The following is a 15,439-nucleotide window of genomic DNA, read 5'->3' as shown; positions in this document are numbered from 1 at the left end:
TGAGTAGCTGATAAATATTAGCTGGGTGGTGGCAGGGATTGCTACTGTATAGTCTGGGTAAAAGGGACACAGCTGGAGAACCTGTGCCAGCCTTCCCCAGAAGTGTCTGTGTGGTTGTATAAACTCTTATCTCAAAGTGTGTGTGTGTGTGTGTGTGTGTGTGTGTGTGTGTGTGTGTGTGTGTGTGTGTGTGTGTCAGCTACTTGGGCAGGGACACGAAGCACTGGTTGGACAGAGAGGGTGCTGGAGATTTTAGCTTGCCCAGCTGGCTGAGATCTGGACCCTATAGCCGTGCCAGTGGGGAGTCTTACTGGGGACCTGAGAGCAAGGGAGTGACCAGCCCCTGACTGACTGTGATCTCTGTGTGCTCTTAAGGGAAATTGCACTTTACTGTGTGTATTTGTTATCCTTTCCTCATATATGAGATGCCCTCTGTGGTGTTAGTGGTGAGGATTGAGGCTCCTTGATTGCTGGGCCAGGGTACGGGTGTCACAGTAAGATTGTCTATGTCATACATGATAATTTAATAAAGATGTTTATTAAAAAAAAGACTGGCAAATTTAACAGCATTCTTTTCATATTATCTAAAGATTGCAGTATTTTACTTGCCTGATATTTCATTGTGTTATTTATGAATCCATCCCCACAGATCTACTTTTGTTGTTTTTCATTTCAAATTGACACTGATACTATTATTTTTTTATTGTAGCATCAGTGTATAGTTTGCTAGACCCAATCATTTTAACCAACTGAATTCTGATAATTTTAGTGATTCTCACTTTGAGACATATCCATTGGTTTATCTTAACACATTTAACAGTGACTGAAAGTTTATTTACCTTTCCTCCATGGTCTGTAGTTGATTGAGAGGTCTTAACACCAAAAACAAAAGGCAGTGCTTGGTACAGAAGATGGTCAGGTTCTGCAGAAATTAACCTTTAAGCATTAGAAGATAACTAACTTCAATCACTTAATTTAATATTTTGAATTCAGTAGGCTGAATGAGACTGTTGGACTTCCACACCTATGCTGGAATAGATCCAATAACCAGATGAAAAGTTTAAAAATGTGAATAGTAAATGTCCTGTTGTTTAAAAATAGTTCTACTGTTCATCAATACATTGCAGAAAACTAGAACTTGTACCTGAAAAACTTGACTAGGATGGGAAACAAATTTTACAGCAGTAATCTGTACTTTGGGTAATAAATCAAAATCACTTTTCTACTACTCGAGTTTATGAACTGTCTGTAAAATTACACATTTTGCCATGAAATACCCCACTCTGCCATCTGAAAAAAATGTCAAATCTAATCACTATATGCTATGGTTACCACCTGTCCCCCTTTTCAGTGGACAGTCCCTATTTGGGTAGTTGTGTCCTGCAAAAAATATGAAAAAATGGGAAGCCTGGCTGAGATTTTAGATCAAATGTATTCCTATGTTTCCTCTGATAATTACGTACAACAATTATTTTTATCTGCGACACTTAAATATTCCAGTTATGCATATTGTTACTCCTAAGTATGTTCTTGCGTCTCTTATTGTTTTAAATTAATTTGTTATTCAGGTAATAGAACTGTCCCTTGGATCTTTTTCAGCATGATGAGGACAACAACCAGCAGTGATTCATATAGACCCTCTCCACTTGCTTTCCACTGAATGCCACAGTTTTACAAACTCCTCTTTTTCCTAGTCGCACTTTTGGATCATTACCTCTTCAGGTATGCTTGATGCTATTTCCTTTAGTATTGTGGTTACCAGTGTAAATCTTACTGATATTTTTTACACTGCCTGTAGAGTTCTCTGGCTGAGTAAATACGAATGCACTTCTTGGCATTACATCAGCTTCATCAGCGAGCGCTCTTCTCAAAGGCACATCACTCATTTTAAAATACTTTGTTCTTAATTCCAATCCCAGATGTACTCCACTGGACACCTTTCCTGCTTTAGAATCATTAAGAATTCTGAACATTAAGGTACAATAAGAAAATAAAACATGGTATGCACTACATAAAAAATGCACAATGATAAGCACTTTTTCACAGGTTATACATTAATAATTATGGTATTTATATGCATTATGTTTAACTAGTCAGGTGGGACTGGGTCGAACGCTGGTGGAACTTTTCCAGCCACATCTAGGAGTACAGAGTACAATTTTTCATACAACAGAGACAAATCACTGTTATGTATTATTTAAAATTGAATTTAACAGGATACTTTGCTTTTCTGTTGGTATACTTCCAAATATGTATCATCGTAAAACACTGTCACATGGAATATGAATACACTTCAGCTATGATATAATAACCCATTAACTTTAACTTTCATCCTTAGGCCCAGTCAGCCACCCACTGAACTAATATATTTTTTGAGTTGTCATCCCCAACAAGACAGTTACCATTAGAAACACATTATATGGTGAAAGTTCCATAAACATTAATTAGGGAACAACTTAGACACAATTGACCTAGCCTGTGGAACTACCTTCCATTTAACCTCAGGAAGACTGCTTCACTTATTGAGTCTGAGAACATTATGAAACAATTCTGCCTTAGGAAACTGCTGAAATGGCAACAGGGTAAAAAATATAACCCATTTTTCTCAGCAGTACCCAGAAGGAAAATTCTGATTAGGCACAGAGTACACAGTAAATAAATTCAATGATTCAGTTATTTTGTCATTCTCTCATTACCCGCTTTGTCCAAGTCATGGTCACAGAGGAGCCATAGCCTGTCCTATCCCTCACTGGGTACAAAGTAGAGGAACTATCCTGAAAAGGCTGCTTACACATCTACAGTAAAACAAATGTGTGATTGATAGCTATGTTACCTGATAACACTATCAAGTTTACACGAGTCTCCTTCCTATTTATACGTGAACTACTTTAAATTAAAATAACACCTGACTAGTCCCAGTAGCTCCTCTGTTAGATGGCTACAATTTATTTATTTATTTATTTATTTATTTACATATTTATTTAACATTTGTTAACCGGGAAAGTCCGACTTGGAACAAAGCTAATTTTCAGTGGAGGCCTGGGGAGAAACGCTCCAGATGCATGTCTTTGTAATGTGGGAGGGAACTGGAGCACCCGGGGGAAATCCACATGAACAAATTATAATTATTTACTCCTTCTTCAGGCATTAGAGAAGCAAGACAGCACAGAAAAAATGGTTTCATTATGACCAGTAGTTGTATGGTAATAAGCCGCGGTGGTGCAGCAGTAGCATTGTCTCCTCACAGCAAGAGGTTCTCCCGTTCGATTCTCAGCTGGAGCGCCTTCTATGTGGAGTCTGCATGTCCTCCCTGTGGTCGAGTGGTGTTCAAAAGACGTGCGTAAATGGGCGTGCCTTCATTGAAGGCTGGGCATCGAGCTGGCACCTCGACACCGTAAAAATCTACTGCCAATCATTAGTGGACCAGAGTTCCGTTGTGGCGACCCCTAACCGGGAAAAGCCGGAAGAAGAATAACATGACAGACTTAACACATACCTATCTACACCTATTGTATTTATAGTACTTTTTCTCACATTCTACACAATGTCATCGACTTCCTGTATTGCTGGGGAATGTCTTTTGCTCTGAGACTGATAAACACAGTATAACAGAAGAAATGTGGCAACAAGAATTAATACAGTTACTGCTGTTTGTGCACAACTTTTGATGAAATATTATAATGTTATATGTCGCTGAGTAAATGCTTAATTACTCAAAACATGGTATGTGCTATACTAAAGATTATGGAGCATATTCAGAAACAAAGAGCACAATGTATTTCACAAAATAATGGGGTGAGTGGTGACTTGCAAGAAAGGGTCAGTTCAGAGACACATGTAACATGACTGTGGTGATCAGCTGTTCTGAATATCAGCATTTCTTTGGTGTACAGGAGTATAACCAGTGCAAAGGACTTGCATCTGTAGTAGCTGGACACTATGTGTTAGTGGCCACCTTGGAACCTAGTGTCCGTGATTGTGCATTGCCAGTCTGCACATCACAGAAATATCTGCCAAAGCAGAAAAGTCATAACTTCCATGAACAGGACTTACTCCTATCTGTGGATGGAGACACTATGTGAAAAGTAGACATGTGCCATCCTCATCAGTGGTCAAGTGAAATGCATTGAATGTCTGTCCTAGTGGATATAAAGGTTTGTGTAGGAGTAACCATTTTTGCTACAGGGATCTTTCAGCATCTGATAAGAAACATGTTAGAGGCTTCACAGACATCAGTTCCATGACGGGATGCTGCTGCATGTGAAGGAGCATATTTGGTTTCCACAGACATTAAGGGAGTGAGCCCACTCTGTACAGGCATTCTGTGACATAGCTTATTTATCTTATGGTCCTAATGGGCCACTGACTGTACCCATATTGCTATCAGTGCCCAACCTGCTTCACATAGTGTCTGGTATATCAACCAGCAAGACTTCCGCTCCTTCAACTGCAAGGTGGTGTACAATGCACAGGGTAGTATGTATAATGTGTCTGTGCACCATCCTGGGAGCTGTTATGATTCTCATATCTGGTATATGTATGGTGTAACACTTTTTATTGGACCCACATAGAGCATTCACTGGGATAGGCTCCTACTAGCCTGAAAGCTAAAGTGATTGCAAAACCTATGTTTGCCCAGTGTAATGCATTACATTGTTTCACATCATGTTACATCATATCAGTGTACAATAGCCTTTGGGTTTTCTGTTAGTGGGCCAATGCAGCATTTCTTGATTTTTTTTTCTATCTGGCACATGTGTGGTTCATGTTATGTGACTTTCCACAGACTTATCAACTTGGTAGGTGCACCCATTACTATCCACAGAGTCCCTGATAGTCTGGTCCATGTACCTAGGTAGAAAACCACTCATGATTGTGCCCACTGGTGTGTGTTACAAGTTATGCTGGATACACCTTGCTGCCATGTCTTATAACAACCATCCACAATACTCAGACTGTGGCAGAGGTGGTGTATAATAGTGCACTGTCACAGACAAATAACATCACTGAACATGTGTTTGGACTACTGAAGGTCTGCTTCCACTGTTTGCACAAACTATATAATCCAGTGACCTGCTACAAGATATCTGTGGTCTGCACCATGCTATATAATATGATATATATAATATGAAAGCAGTTACAGCATAAGGGAACCATAGCACTGTCTGACATACCTGTAGCAGAAGGGAAGGAGGAGCTGAGTGAGGAATCATTGGAAGAATCAGCTGCGGTGTTACTCCATGTGAAACAGAGGCAAATATAGTACATTGTGGCACTGGCAAAGAGATGGCATCTGGTCCACAGCTATGGGCCATCACAAAAAAACATATACTAAAACTGAGATGTGCAATCACACCACCAGGCTATGCATTATGCACATTGCCAGGGGACAGCAGCATTAGCATAGATGGAAGGGTCATGGTTGGTGAATGCAGTAGCTATACAGATGGCTAGGAGGTTGGGGCAGAAACATGGCTGTCTCACCCAGCATCCTGTGTTAGTTTCAAGAACCATCACCCCCACTCCCCTCAGCTCTTCAGTGTAATTAGCCAATTGGTATCTTATTGCAGTTACATACCCCACAACTCTTTCATTGACGAGCAAAAAAAAAAAAAATGAGTGTAATACATTATTACAGTTAGATTCATGCCCCACCCCCCAGCTCTTCCACTGGTCAGATGCATGACATGGCTTCTCCCTGCCCCAGCCATTCATATCCCATTTATGTGCCCTGACCCTGATCCTCCTTCACATTTTATTGAAAAAAAAATTTTTTTTAAACTGTAACAAACTGCAAACAGGTGCTATAGATTATACCCTGCCTGCACAGAGCACTACAATGCTTGGGTTTTAGTTAAAAAAGAGATTTTCTTTTTTTAACTTTTAAACTGTAACAAACCGCTATACCGCACTTAGGTTTAACCAGAAATGCAATATCAGCTTTTAAAAGCTGGTATTGCATAAAAGAGAGATCTGGAATGGCTGAGCATGCCTCCCAACACTTTATGCCCTGGGCAGTTACACCTCTCACCCCACCCTAGCTATGCTACTTGTTGGAGGAATCTGCCATTGCATCCTCCAGAAATGGATGGATCTTCCATGGTTGCAACACTGCTGTGAGAACCATGTGGCCCTGCAGTGTCAGAATTTGAGGTATCCTGAACAAGGGATGGTCCAGATGCATATATGAGAACCCCGCTGTGTCACCCATGTGTTCTAGTAGAATGTTAGCATTTATGACCCAGTAAATGGGAACAGCTAGGTGTCGCTCATGGTATGGCTACAGGAGAGTGTGATGGAGTTGAAATGGTGGATTCTGATTGGCTTGCTCAGTGGGGAGTGTCAGCTATGAAAATGGGAGTATCAATGTCTGGAGGGGGGGGGTGGAGGTAGCCATGGATGGTGTGGACAGTGAAGCTGTCTCTGGGATGGTATGTGCCATCTGTATTAGCCTGGCATGTGATTATGCAATACACATCTGTCCCCTAGCATGGCCACAATAGCCAGTTGCCAACATCCTCATGGTTGCAACAATAGTTGCCATCTGGGCCAACAGTACCCTCAACAGGCTTGACTGCTTTAGATCAGTGTACTCCATACCATTCCGTATGTGTTACAGGCTGTCCTTCGGTCCCTGTAGTGGATGCAGTTCCTCTTGCAGGCCATACATCACATGCAGCATCTTTGACATGATGTAAGTAATTGCCATCTGTGCCTGGATCATTGACCTGCACATTGATTAGTGATGCAAGGGAGACAGTCAGGTCTGAGAATTTCCTGGAGTCATGGCAACAATAGCAATCTACTTGCCTTCCCCTATGTTGTCTGCATACACTTTATTCTATCTAAGGTGATGCCACCTATATAGTTGACATGGGGCTGACATGGGCAGGATGTCTTTCACTGAATACAGGTGATGCCATAGGATTATCCTGTCCTTCCACCCTCATCACTTCGGTGGGTGATGTGTCTGTGCCCACCAGTTTTAGCATTGCTGACAATGTTACTGTGTTATCGGACTGTGATGTGTGCATGGTGCCATTACTGTCAGTCACCACTGACCCACTGACATCAGGTGTATTCTGACCTGCTCTGGTGAAACCTTTTCTAGCAGAACCTGTTATTACATACAGATACCATACCTAAGGTAATGGTGAATCATGCTTCTGACTCCCATCACTAGGTGGCACATAGACTGTAACATGATAATTGTAAACATAGTCTGCGGGCACCTACATAACATGTGGTGCAGGTTGTTGCTGTTGAAACTCCAATGTCCCTGGATGACAGATATACATATGTGCTTGAGTAAATTGTCCACAGTAGCATGTTGTGACACTACAGGAATGGCATGTGCTACTACTCACCTGGTGCATCTCCTACAGACATTCAGGCAGTTATTACTAGTCCATATCCACATCCAAGCCACAGACAGGTATGAGGGTTCTTTCACCTTCCACTGTGAAGGATAAGCAGAATTCCTCCACATCTGTGTGATGTCTCTGTGTTGGTGGTCCACCCCAATAGCCAAGCTGTCTCTGGCGCTTCTCTGTGCTATGGTCCTGATGTGAAGTAAACTTATCAATGGACTTGTGACGTACTTGTACTGTGTATTTTATGTCCAATCACTACATTGATGTATTGTACCAGTCCCTGGCACACCCAGTAGCAGAAGACTTTATCTTTTTTGCCCTTTTCAAGGACACGTGTGCCATGTGTGCATAGGGCATATAATAACACCTCCATCTCTTATGTGGTGAACCTTTTCAGTCATTGTCATTTATTTGTTTCCATGATAAGATTTGTACATTTGTGGATTATACACGTGAATCAGTGTGTGTGTGCATAACTGTCTATGTAAGATGACAGTTGACTCTATACTTTTCCCAGTCATTCCAATACTGTTGCTTGATGTTGTAGCAGTGGTCTTCTTAGCCATGTTGTCCATCAGATCTTTGCTGAGAGCACAGTCTGTGCCTGGTGTACTGCAGGCCTCACATCCCCTGCAGCATTTCATGCTGCCTGTGTGCATATGGAATGCTGTTGTGACACTTACAGCAGGACAATGACTGGTTCTGACCATGTTTCCTGCGTTCCATGGTTGAGCCCCCAAGCGGAAATGCAATATGTCCTACCCTGCCCCTGAGCCTTGTTGGGAGGAGCTCCCCTGAGCAGGACTGCAACCCTCTGCTAATAACTCACTTTAGTACAGAGCGTGAGAGATGTACCTACACCAAGAATTTTGAATCCCTGCCAGGTTGAACCCCCCACCACCACCCAACAAGTCAGCTCATTGTCACGCCCTGAGCAATGTTACCCTACAGAATCCTTTATTCTGCTACTGTGCTTCCATGAATCCTTATGTGGCCACTACAGGCCTGAGGTCTATTGTCAGTAGTTCTGTCTGCTGTCTTTGCCGTTATGACAGTATAGTCAACTATTCATCATGTTCCAGTGTTGTAAGTTGTTTGCCATTGCCACTGTCTTTGAAAAATTGTGGCTACATTTTTTATTGTGCTAATGTGTGCCTTTTGGAACATTAATTATTAATAAGGTGATTTTGTGTGATTGCCTCTGAATTGCTCCTATAATGTGATGTGATATCAATCACAGTCTACACTGTGATACTCGTGTATCAGTTCCCATACTGGGTGGTCTTGTATGGTATGAATGCATGCAGAGTCATTGCAAAGCCTGGCCATGCTACTTTCTATTTGCATCATGCTGCTGTTGATAAGTATTGTGCTACCCTGCTGCCCATCAGTGCACATCATATGGTAACCAGTTCATGTGGTCTTGCACAAATGGCTACCATTTTTCCCCTGGATTAGATCGAGAGAGTGGACATGGCCAGAAATGTAGCTAGGATGGGGAGAAGGGGTCAACTACTCTGGACACAATGTGCATAGGCCCTATACGTGACTGACAGCTCCATGTTTTTTCTCTGCATGTAAACATGAGTGACAATATACCATGATGGTATTAGGACCTGGTGCTCTCCTAGATGGATGAAGCACCCAGACTGTAGAGTTGACCACCTTTTTTTTTCTTGTAGGGAGTGAGGGTTTAGGGCATTAGGACCTGACCCTCCTTGTTAGGAGAGAAGAGCACCAGATTGTAAAAGGGGTCTTTTTACATTTTTTTTATTTTACATTGGAGGGAGTAGGGCATTAGGAGCTGGTGCTTCTCATTAGGACAGGAAGAATACCAGAATGGAGAAGGGACTTTTCTTTTTTGCTCATTATCTGAGTGTTGGGGTTTGCTAAAATTGGGGAGCAGAAATGTGTGCCAAATGAGACAATTACAGCTCTGGACATGGCCTCAGCAGACAATGACTCTGGCAGGGCTCCAGCATTGTGCAGCAGGGAGTGTAAGATCTTTCTACACCTACTGTACAGGGACTATAGGAAGCACTTGCTGAGGGAGAATGAGGGCCTCTTTACAAAACTGATACCTGGAATTAGCTTCTCAGGGCACTGAGTGGTGCCACTGATATCACCTGCTTTGGCTGGCAGTGCAGATGTAAATATAGTGAGCTGTGGAGGCACTACCCAGACCTCCTCCACCAGTGGGAGCAAGAGGTTAGGGAGAAGGAGCCACTTAACACTGTAAGCATTATGTTTTTGGTTTTGCTGTGGACATTATGCTTTGTATCTGTAGCTGTAATTGTCTTCATTTGGCAGGGATGTGATGTGCTGGTTACTATTTGTTTTATGTTTTCCAGTGGTCTGTGAGACAATCTACAATGTCGTACTATAAATGTCTGCCTACCTTACTGCGCCTGTTAAATCAAATTTTATTGATGTTTTCACTGTTCATTAAGGTTTTCTTGCTGTTTTCACTGTTAAGTATTTGCTAGTGTTTTTCACTGTTGCAGAGCAATCTGTTCTGCTTGTTCTGGTTTTCCCACCAAGCAATGTTATAATAACTGATTTGTTAGCAATTTAAAACAGTCTTTAGAGTCTCCTTGCTGATTTTCTGCTGTTTTAAACTTTTTTTAAATGTCTCACTGCTATTTTTCTGCTGCGTTAAATATTTTCTAGTGGTTCCCGCTGAAACTAGGGTAGCTAGTAGCTGTAGCATAGTCCAGATACAGGTTTGCTGCATTCGGGTCGGTTTGTAGTGGCTGTTTGTTCTAAGCTTGCTTTCAAGGCCATCTTGGATTGGAAGGGGCCTTTCTGCACTCTAGTGAGAGGATTGTGTTGACTGGAAACTGTCTGGCCTCTGGTGGTTGGTCTAGGGTTTGGAATAAGCATCCTCATAGGTAATTTTAAACCTTTTAATGTTTTTTTTCAAGTTTTTAGGTTCTGGTATTTAAGCCCTACATTTGAGCAGATTTGTGCTTGTTTGCACATCGCACAGCATTGTGCACTGCCGAGCAATTGTGCACCATAGCTGGACAGATTAATTCAATAGTTTTCCCTTAGTTACAACTGTGGCGCATTAGTGTAGCCCCCATCCTTAGTACGTTCCCAGTCAAAGAAATACTGCTGGTGAGCTGAAACCTATTAAATTACCAAAAAAAAAAAATCCCAGGCAGAAATATCCATCCACTGTGCTCCTCCTTGATCAAGCCTGACAAGCCCCCCCCGTGACAACTGTTTTCAAGCTGGCATTATGGACAGTTGGACCCCACCCTTGTTTCTCCTGCCAACCTTGTTGACTTGGATCTCTTGAGGCAGTGTTGCAACTGTCTCATATAAACTGACAACCCTCTACAGGGTGTGAGAGATGTACCTACACCAAGAATCTTGAATCCCTGCTCTCTTACACTCAAACCAAGAAGATGTTCTCAACCCACCCACCACTACACATGCACATAGTACACATCCAGCACAAAAATCAACATACACCGAGGTTGTCTCAAAAAACCTACTGAGACACCAGACACCTCCAAAACACAAGACTGCTCCAGCTAACACAGTTCCCACAGCACCCATGACACATGGCAACACCAGTGTCTCAACTACATGGTATACAACTAAGGCATAACATTCAAAAAATGTTCTAGTCATTAGAGACTTAGTAGTGAGATACACAGATGTCCCACACACCAGGTTGGACAAGTCAGCTGCCTGTCCAGTGCCAGAATTTGTCAGATCATGCATGCACTCATGTCTCTCAGTAACAAGTACCATTATGACTCTGTCATAATTCACATTGGAGTGAACAACCTGAGATGTACCTCACTGGACTATATGAAGAGAGACATGATTGAGTTCTCTGAGTACATGTCCCAGGCAGATATGTCCCTAGCCTTGAGCAGCATACTACCCTCACCTAGAACGATGCCACAGCATAAATAAAAAATGATTGATTTCAATAATTGGCTTAGTTTTTGTTGTCATTCAAAGGGGATCTAGTTCCTGTCAGCCTGGGAAGTCATGGTCGACAAACCTTGCTGCTTTGACAGAGATGGTTTGCACCTGGCACCTCTTGGCTTTTAGCTGCTGGCAAAGGCTTTTGCCTTCCCCATAGTGCCTTTTTTAGGCCAAGTCTTGAAAACAAATTTACTGACATGAAATTTGCCAATCATAAAAAAATAAGGGTCATGCTGCTAAACGCTAAGAGCATAAACCAAATACTGCACACCCTGGAAGCACTTCTATCATTGGAAGATGTAGATGTCTGTGCAGTCATAGAAACCTGGTTCAAGGCCTTAGAGAGTACTCCAGCTTTGCAAGGCTACAATGCCTTCCACAGCTTCAGACTGCAAAATGAACGTGTGACACCAAAGGAGGCAGTATTTTCTATCTATATTGGAGATAAAGTCACCTCCTGTCTAGTTAGACTGGACAGCTCCATGGAGTTCTTCCAAGTTCAGGTTGTGGTGGGTAAGATCCCCATTCAAGTCATAGCCATTTATAGATCTTCCACCATGAGTCATGATGCACATGAAGTCTACTTGACCAAACTGGAGACAATCCAAATATTACCGAACACTCTGGTTATGGGAGATTTCAATTATCCCACCATCAGATGGGAAACCTACTCTAGCCTAAACCTGCTAGCACAAAAGTTCCTTGACTTTGTTAACTCCAGTGCCCTGGAACAAAGTATTCGTACCCCAAAAAGAAGAACAAACATACTAGATCTGGTCCTCACTAACATGTCAAAAGGATGCACTACCACAACTGTTGGACCCTCATTAATTAAATCTGACCACAAATCAGTCACCTTCAAGCTGGCACTAACACCAGAACTCACAAAGGGTTTAATCAGACTAAAAAACTTCACTAAGGCAAACTATATTCTCCTAGGTGAAGGTATAAATGCATTCTGATCCCCAACCCCAGCTGGAAGTAGTAACTACACTGAAGCTTGCACTAAAGCCATGTACAATCACTTGCATAAGTGCATAGACTCATATGTACCAGAAAGAATCAAAGTCAGAGCCACAAGTAAAAACAAGCCACCACGGTGGACATCCAGCATCAACAAACTTTACAATAAATGCAAAAAGTTGCTGTCAATGAAAACAAAGTCGAGACCCCAACAATGGAAAAATGCCCTCCTCAGCCTCAACAGGCAAATAAGACAACTTGTCAAATCCTCTAAAGGCCTCTGAAAAAAACTTAGCTAGCACAGCCAAGGATAACCATAAGGCCTTTACAGCTATGTACATAGCCTAAAAGGTAGGACCCAAGCATGTGCGGAACTAGTGACCAATGGTATCCCACACACTAACCCCACAGAGATGGCAAACCTGCTAGTGAATAGGTTTGGTGAAAATTTCACCCCTATCCTTTCCAAATCTATTACAAACCTTGCCCCACCCCCCCTACATATTTGAAGAACAGGCCATCAAAGCCTTGTCCAAGGCAAAAAACACAGCCTCTATGGAGCCAGACAGCATCCCAGGCTGTCTTTTAAAAAGGCTAAAACATGAACTAGCATCACCATTAAGTACCCTTTTTAATTATAGTCTAACCACAGGCTTTGTTCCTGCGGAATGGAGAACAGCAACAGTTATTCTCCTCCACAAACATGGCCTAGCAACAGACCCAGGGAATTACAGACCCATAAGCCTGACCATCCTCATCTGTAACGCCATGGAATGCAGCATTATGGACCTCATAAATAAAGACATAGGTGACCTCCAAACTCTGGATTCTACCCAATTCAGCTTAGCAGGGAGCAGATCCTGCCTGTTAAATCTTGTGGATTTTTTCGAAAATGTAACCAGGGCCATTAATGAGGCAAATCTGTGCACACAGCACACCTTGACTTGGCAAAGACCTTCGACACAATCCCACACTCAGGCATTACCAATAAACTTAGCAAACTGAATGTAAACCCCTTCGTTGCAAGATGGGTTGCTAACTGGCTCACAAACTGGACACACCCTATCAAAGTGGGCGACTCTACATCAATCAACAGACCTGTTACCAGTGGGGTGCTACAGGGGTCAGTGCTGGGCCCCTAACTGTTTGGTATATACTTCTCAGAAGTTCAGGTCAAAACTAAGGAGTTATGGCTGACCAAGTTTGCAAATGACTGCAAATTGGGTGGAATTATTGAATCCCCAAATTATGTCAGTATACTCCAGGATGGTCTTACGCAGACCAACGACTGGTGTCTTAGTCACGGTCTGAAACTGAATGCAAAGAAATGCATCATCATTCCTTTCAGCATAAACAATGTCCCCTCACAGTATCAATAAGGAAGGCATTCTATGCAGCACACTTAATTAGCAAAGGCATCACCTTGAGAGCAAAGAAGGCTATAACCCTCTATACTCAGCACTAATCTGGGCCATAATTGAGCATAATGCCCAGTTTGTCATGTACCGTATAAAGCACCTGCAGCAATTGGAGAAACATCAGAGGTTTCTAACAAAGAAGATCAAGGGACTCCAGCACATGCCAAACACAGACAGGTCCCTGTCACTTTACTCTGTATTATACAGACTTCTTAGCGGAGACTTATGCCTGGCTTACAGAGCAATCTCAGATCTAAACGTAATGAACTTGCTGTATATCTGTAAATCAGACGGGACTAAGGCCACCCATTCCTGAGACCTAAATATGACCTGCAACTTAAATAGGACATGCTGGAGGGACAGATTTATCTCCCAGTGATTGCTGCATTTTTGGAATAGGCTACCTATTTATGTGAAACAGAGTACCTCTATGACACTGTTCAAAAGGAACCAGGATGAGTGGATGAGGCACCATAAATTCTTACTGGGAATAGCACCCACAACCCTCCTGGACATGGTCAGTCATTACTAAATGCAATCTTTGGTATTAACTAACATTTCTATAGCATTACATTAAGATGAATCTGCTAGACTTGAAATGACCTCCAGGTCGATATCCTAGTAATCTCTTATGATCTTCTATGATCCTATGACCTGTCAGCTGAGGCAAAACAGGCTCTCCAGACAGCAGGGTGAGAGTAGTGCATTGCTGGCATGATATACTATTTAATAAACTGTAGATTAGTTTGCAAATCTGTTGTACTTGACCCTCCTTTTTTATTTTGTTGTTTCTTTTTCCTTCATTAATTTTCTTTTTGTACAGGATGGGTCATAATGCAGGCAATGATGAGACAGTGGCCACTGTGCTCTCCACCAGTTCCTGCATCTACTGCTGTGTTCCAAGCAGTTCTTAGGTCTGCCTCCTTGCAGAATGATGAAGGCCACCCTGTGGAAGGGGACCTGGAAGCTCACTGGAGACCTACACCGCCACCGCTTAGGGGAGGGTCAAAAGTTTCTCATCAGAAAATGGTACACAAGGGCCTTTCTGGATTAGCCAACAAGAACTGCGGTGGCTGGAAAGGACTGAGATAGTGGAACTGTGGCTGGATGCCCACATTGACACTATAGAGCACCTCACTGTGTGACTGATAGAGATGCACAACTGGCTGGGCCAATCCACTGGGCTACGAGGCAGCACTTTTCCATGATGTCAACCACAAATTCAAGTTCATATTTATTAGGGTTTATATCACATGATCGAAACATGAAAACATCAAATGCTATAACAACAAACTGGTAACCTCGAAATCTGAAAACTCCGAAAGCTGAGAACAGAGATTTTTTCCCCTGGGAAAAAAAAATCACTGTTCCAGCACAAAACACGAAACACATAAACACTACAAACTATTGCTAATGTGGGGGGCTTCACCCCCCCATACCCACCAAAGTGGGGGGGCTGTGCCCCCACACCCCCTACTTAAATATACCAACACCGAGATCGCACCACAGTGGAGGAAATAGTGAAGCCGCGGAAACGGCCCACTGAATTCTTTCCCTGGGAAAGAACTTGATGTTCCGCGGCTTCGCTGTTGTCAGTCTGCAAGGTTTTGGGTTCGATATTATAACATTCAAAGTTGTGTGACTTCGATGTTGTGATATAGACCCATTTATGATATTATTTATAGGTTCATAGGTAGGTACTAGGCTATTGGCCCTGGAGCCTATACAAGCCTAGCC

Source organism: Protopterus annectens, chromosome 7.part0 (genome assembly GCF_019279795.1).
Source record: "Protopterus annectens isolate FY-2018-M chromosome 7.part0, PAN1.0, whole genome shotgun sequence".
Taxonomy (NCBI): Eukaryota; Metazoa; Chordata; order Ceratodontiformes; family Protopteridae; genus Protopterus; species Protopterus annectens.
Note: the sequence above shows the minus strand (reverse complement) of the source record.